The 6,543-nt window shown below is 49.5% G+C and overlaps 1 long non-coding RNA gene across 1 annotated transcript; it reads right to left on the minus strand.

Moving 5' to 3' along the window:
* Positions 1 to 556: 556 nt before the first annotated feature.
* Positions 557 to 6,543, minus strand: LOC121335709. Its single transcript, XR_005952626.1, has 3 exons — positions 6,075 to 6,543; positions 1,573 to 1,696; positions 557 to 1,445 (listed from the first exon to the last, which is right to left on the minus strand). It is a non-coding gene; the product is annotated as an uncharacterized LOC121335709 (long non-coding RNA).

A 6,543-nucleotide genomic window follows, 5' to 3' on the forward strand; every position in this document is an offset into this window, starting at 1 on the left:
CATTCCTGCACAAAACTCTCCACAGATTCCATCACTCTGTGACACGCTTAAAAGCTGGTTTGGGGTTGGAGAAAACGAAGGGGAATGGTGGATTTTATTTGTTACAGTGGAGCTGTACGTTTATCAATTTCCCTCTTGCATTTCCAGGATGCAAAAAGTGAGAGGCAACTTGAGGACATGTGCTCTGTCTGAGAGAAATAATGCTGAAAAAATTCAGCCTGCTGAATACTGCAGAGACAGTACAATTCCAAATGGGTTGTATGATCCTGACAATTCCAAGTATACTTAATGGATAAGCCACAGAAGGTTACAGGAAAACACCCAGGAGCACATCCAGGAAAACATCTTGGAATTAATGGATAAAATCATGGTGTATTTTCCTTGTACAGCACTGCATGTGCTTGATTTTAGGTCTAAAGCTGTTAACATTCCTGAAAACAGGCAGGTGTGGGCTAATTTATAGGCAGAATTTGTGATAATCTACCCTATATATACATAAAAATACATAGTATGTATTTACAGAGTTAGATACTCTGTAATACATACTATGTATTTTTAATAGGTGTGTATAAATATGTATATTTTATATATTTTTTTATATGTGCACATAAATATTTTTCATCAGACACTCTACCTGTCTGGGAGCCTTGCTGGTGAGCTCCCAACTAGTTCCTGAGGAAAACTTCAGGCACAAGTTACTTGGTTTAATTGTTTTCTCTTTTTCTTAATTATTTTACTCAGCTGGAATAACTAATAGAGTCAGCTGTATATGTCTAGTTCCAAGTGGGACCAAGGAGATTTTCTGCACAATCCAGAGTGGATTTTAAGATACTCATTAGTCAGGGAAGTGAGGAATAGGATTTTGTACACTCCTAGGCTGTGAGTGTGGCCAGAGGTCCCTCCTAATGAGCAAAAACCCCATGGCCCAGGGCACCAGGGCTTCTGGGGATGGAGAACTTAATGGCAGCAGTTGGCAGCTCTGCCAGTTCAACTGATAAAATAAATCCAAGACTTCCCTAGAGGAGTGTTTTTCCTGGATATGTGTAAATACAAGCATACCTTTTTACTCTCGAGTGAGTGAAGTTTGGGGTTGTTTCCCTTAAAATTTAAATTCCCAGGCTTTAGTTCAGCTCCCCTGGCTGGGCCCGATGTGCAGCAGTAGGGCAAGGGCTGGAGCTGGGAGCAGATTCCATCGCAGCCCAGCCGTGCTCAGGAGCCTCCCTAGGCTGTGGCAGGAGCCTTGGGAAGGGATCAGACATTTGGAACTGCCCAGACTGCAGGAATGGAGGGGGAACTGACCTGCACAAGTAATTCAGGCTCCCACAGAAAGCTGCTGGGCCATGGTTCCAGGCCAGGAGTGTCAGGACTGTGGCATCCTCAGCGCCACATCAGTGGTTAATTTCCTTGGAGCTCTCAGGATCAGGATGATGTGGTGTTCATTCCCCCTGGGAAAGCAGGGAGCAGGATCAGTGCTGTAACCATGTCTCTTTCCTGCTCTCTGCACCTCCTCCAGGATGCCCTGGAGTGCCCTGGCTCATGGCAGTTTAATCCGTGTGGAATGGCGTCCCGTACCTGACTGCAGCTGGGACAGTCCCTGAGTGTCCCATGGAATCCTGGGGTTATTGCACAGACAGTCAGGCCTGAAAGGCCCCTGCAGCAAGAGCCCAGCACCTGGCCACAGAGGCAATTCCAGCATCTGAAAGAAAGGAAGAAAGGAAGAAGAAAAAGGTGATTTCTTTTGTTTCAAAGTTATTTCAAGTTCCCAGACCCAAACCAACCTTGGCCCTTGATTTTGGCCGGGTGAATCCTGAGCAGTGGGCACAGGTCCTGTCATTCATGCTGATGGGAGTGATGCTTTCTGGGGAAATCAGCTGATTTCCAAAGTTCACTTTGCCTGCTTTGCACAGGAGAAAACCTCTTCCATGAAGGGATTTTGCTCCATCCAATCCCATCTGCCCAGGCTGTTCCATGAGGATGTTGCCAGGCTGGGGCAGCACAGGCAGATGCAGCTCTCAGCTCTCTCTGCTCCAAACACAGCTCTGGGCTCCTCTGCAAACTCCTCTGCCTTGAGGTTTTCTCCAGCAGAAATCAAGGAATGGCTCATGGCAGGGTGGAGATTAATTTGTCACAGAGGGAAGTAAAAGATAAATATTTATCTCATTTTCCCCTCAAAAGGTTCATGCTCTGCCCTACAGATTATTTCAGGTTTTTCCCACAAGATTTGCCCTACCTGTCAATTACTAATAATCTAATTTTTATCTCAAAATAGTCATTCTCTATCCTGGAGAATACGTCAATTTCTATCCCTAAAATTTTCACTATGTGTCCCCATGTGACTCTCTTAGTTGACCACATGATGTTCATTCTCTTCCCTGGGAATTGCTTTTAAGTTTTTCCCCCAAATTGTCCCTTTCTGTCCACGTCTGATTTCCTCATTTTTTACAAGAAAGTATTCATGCCCTACTCTGGAGATTATCTCCAGTTTTACCCCAGTTTCTTTCCCCTATGTGTTCACTACTGATTGCCTGATTTTTACCTCAAGTATGTTAATTCTCTTCCCTAGAGATTACCTCAGATTTTACTCCCAAAACTTTCCCTGCCTGTGCACTACTGATTGCCACAGTTTCCTTCAAAATATTCATGCTTTCCACTATAGGCCACCTCAAGTTTACTCCTAAAGTTTTCCCTACCTATCCACTACTGATTATCTCAATTTTTACCTCAAATCAGTCATTCTCTATGTGCAGACAGTGCACAGTAAACCATACAAAGATTTAAAAGTCTGTACCAGGAATAGCAGAAAGTTTTCCATGAATAACAGAAGTTCCTTTTTTCCCTCCTCATCCTGGGACTGCAGGACTGAATCTTTGCAACCAGGAGACAAGGGAGTTGTTATCAACACTTAAGCCTCTCAAATGCTGTCATTTCTCAGACAACTGTGCCAGCACTGAGCTACTTCCATATGCCTGCAGTGCTTTGGGGAGGAGCAAGATGACATCCCACTTTTGCTGCAAAAATTTCAAGATCATAAAAAGTCATTTCCCTTCTCTCTCTGACCCATAACCAGAGCAGCCATGTAGAACAACATGGACTGTTCATGGAGGGGATGATTCAGTTGTGGGTAAAAAACAGACCACGCAATGAGACACCCCCTGAAACAGAAATAAATTCCAGCTGCAGCAAATCACACTGCTACATTTAGAAACCCTTCAGCAAAACCCTTGGAAAAACAAAAGTGATGTGTGGGGACCTGGAGCTCCGGGGACTGAGGAGAAGGTGGCAACGAGCAGCCAGCAAACAGCTTCCACTGCTTCTCACTCCAGCCACTGCAGCAATGACAGCTTCCCTGGAATTTCACATCCCCAGTGTGTCCTTCAAGCTCAACAGGTGAACACACAGCTACTCCAGGACTGATTTCCTTTGGACCTCAAGCAGCACAGACCCTCTGGGAGGAAATGGAATCCAAGGGCTGATGTCAACACTGTTTTCCCACTTGCACTGTTCCCACATTTTCTCTTTCCAGGGGGATGCAGGTCCCAGTCCCAGAAGGCAAAACTGCCATTCAATCCAGTACAAAACCTGCCAGAAAAGTCCAGGACTCCAGGAGCCAGCAGCCATTTCTCCTGAGTTTTCTGCTTACAGGTATTTTAATTCTGCTTTGTTTCAGGGGTGCTTTTCTACCAAGGTAATTCCCATCTTTTTTTTATCTTGAATAAAGTTTTTAAAAGCTGAGTTTAATGAGTTCATATTTTACTCTTAACTTGGAGTTTTCCAGGGCAGCATTTACCATGATCCTGCAGGCTCAATGAACCCTCTGGTCTTCCCCAAGCTTTTACATCCCAATTTCCATGGTCAGTGTTTCCATGAACAGAACACACAGCTCACCATGGACATGTTCAAAGTCCAGTTTCATGCCTGGAGCTGACAGGCCAGACACAGCAACAGCAAAAGCGAAACTCCAGGTTAGTTTTTCTCCTTCCAGCTCCTCCCATTGTTTATCCATCTCTCCAATGTTCATTCCTTTTCCCACTGGAGTTATTCACAGTCCCAGGGTTCCCAGTGCTGCCCTGTTCTCTTCCCAGCCCTGAGTCCCTCTGGCACTGACAGAGCTGCTGGGAGCTGAAATTCTCCCAGTGACCTCGGTCCCTCTGTCTGGAAAACATCCTTCCAGCTCCTGCCCCCCACCTCTCACCTCCTGGAAAAGAGGGGCTGCGTTCTGCTGGGTGCTCCCAGCTCTGGGCAGATCCTGCCCTTCAGCAGGGAGCGGCAAAGGCGGCTCCAGTGACTGTGCCAAGGGCAGGTGACAAGGACAGTGGGTCACACCAGCACCAAGGGACCTCAGGGCCAAGCCCTGCAGTTTGCAGAGAACAAGCAGCCAGGAAAGGATGCTTTTCCACTGAAAGGGAACAAACAGGGACAAGAACTGAAGAGGCTGGGACAGCACAGCCCCCAAGCCTGCCCAGTCTCCAGCTGCCACACCCTTCTGTGGTCAGATGGGACCCAAATCCACAGCCAGCACTGCCTTGGGGAGGTCCAGCTGCTCCTTTCCAGCCATGACTGAACATCCAATGCCAGTGTCCATCAGCCCCTGCTCCCCTCTGCTCTGAACCTCTGGCACCTGAGACACACTGGCCCCCTGGACTGATTAGACACTCACAAACCCATACTGGCACTGTCAGATTTCTCTGCCCACCCAGGACACACCAACCAAGTGTGTCCCTTTCTCCCACTCTCCCAACAGAGACCTCTTCACTCCACATGCAGTTTGGGGAACACCAACTTAGCCCTGGGCTGGGAAGCAAAAGACAGCAAATATTTGAAAATCATCCCTGCCTTGAGTGTGTCCAGGCCTGGGAGAAAGCCCTTCCCACCACACTCTTGGCCTTTCCCAGTCTGAGTAACTGTGGAAATGCACATCCAACCCCAGCAGGCAGTCTGGAATGTTGTCTGAGCACCAAACACCACAGCCCCAAGCACCAGCAGCCTGGAGATGCTCTGGATTGCACTTCACAGCCTCAGTCAATCCCACGTGGGAAAGACAAGTGGTTTTTCTCCTGAGAGAGAAGAACTCGTGACATCAAGGGCTGTCCCAGCTGACCCGGCCCTCATGGGCAGCTCCATCACTGAACAGGATCTTTCCATCATGTTTCCAGTGCCGCTGGAAAACACTGCAAGCTGAGTCTGAGGTTTAAGAGGTACTTTCAGATCAGCAAAAAGGTCTCTAGCTGCAACAATTCACTGAATTCAGTGATAGATCCCGAAATCTGTTCCCAAGTGCATAAAAACCCAGAGGAAAAGGTGCTGAGTACCCAGGAGTTCAAGGTGCTCCTGGCACAGATTTCCTGAACTGCTGGGAAAAGATCCCAGGTCTGGCTTTGGCTGCTCCCCCTGCACACTGCACTCTCCAGAGCAGCCATCCTGCCTGGGAAGGCCTGGGAGAAGGGAAGGGGCATTGGAGCCCCTCTGGGAAGCCCCAGCCCCACTGGCAGCGAGCAGTGACCCTGTCAGCGCCTGCAGCCCTCGCCCCAATTCCTGTCACTTGGTGGGTGGCTCCTGATGTGGCACCTGGGGACATGGGATGGGGGTGGCCCTGGCAGTGCTGGGGCAGCAGCTGGACCCGATGGTCCACAGGAACACCTGAACAGGTCCTGGCAGGGGAACAGCATTGCCACCAGGTCCTGCAGCACGGCTGCTTGTACTTCAGGACTTCTGGGTTTTGGTACAGATCCACTGGAATTTAACCTCATAAAAATAATTTGGCAAGAATTAACATTAATCCAGGAGTTCCAGGGCATCACCTATGTGTGATCTCAGTCAGTTTAACTGGGGTTTGGGGGAGAAAAACTGCTTTAAAGGTGTGATCAAACCTCAGTACAACCCTGTCAAGATTAAGGGCAGCAGACCAGGTATGTTGATAAAAATTACAAAAATTACTTACTTGAATTAATAACAAGGACTAAAAGACCTTAATTAATCTCTCCTGAGCACAGGAGCTGTAAGTGCTGGTGCAGGGCACCCTGTGTGCAGGAATATCGCAGCAATGACGCCAATTACCAGCACAAACTGTTACTGACCCAGAACAACAGCCAGGGGGAAATCTGCATCGCTGCCCCGAGCAGCGACCTCGGGGGTGTCTGCCTCAGAGGGGCTCTACGGACTCGCGGTGACGCAGGGCCCTGACTGACACCACCACGTCCAGAAGAGGTTGTTCGTGTTATTTTCTCGACCATTTTCTCTTTTCATGTCTTCCCCGGGCCGGGGCCATGAACGATCTCCCCGAGGGCCTGACGCAGGAGCCGCTCCCGCCGCTGACCGGGGTGAGCGCGGCTGCGCAGCCCCAGCGCCATCACCCCGCGGGCTCGGCCGGGGCCCCTCAGAGGAGCCCCCTCAGAGCCGGGCCCGCGCCGCGCCCGCTCAGGGGACCTCTCGCCTCAGCGACCGGGACAGAGCGTGCCCCGCCACTGCCTGCCGCTGCCTCCCGCTCGCCCGCGGCGCCTCTGACCAACGGCCCCGTCCCCACCGGGACGTATTTCTGGGCACGGC

The sequence above is a fragment of the Onychostruthus taczanowskii genome, unplaced genomic scaffold, assembly GCF_017590055.1.
Source record: "Onychostruthus taczanowskii isolate IOZ18803 unplaced genomic scaffold, ASM1759005v1 scaffold208, whole genome shotgun sequence".
Lineage (NCBI taxonomy): Eukaryota > Metazoa > Chordata > Aves > Passeriformes > Passeridae > Onychostruthus > Onychostruthus taczanowskii.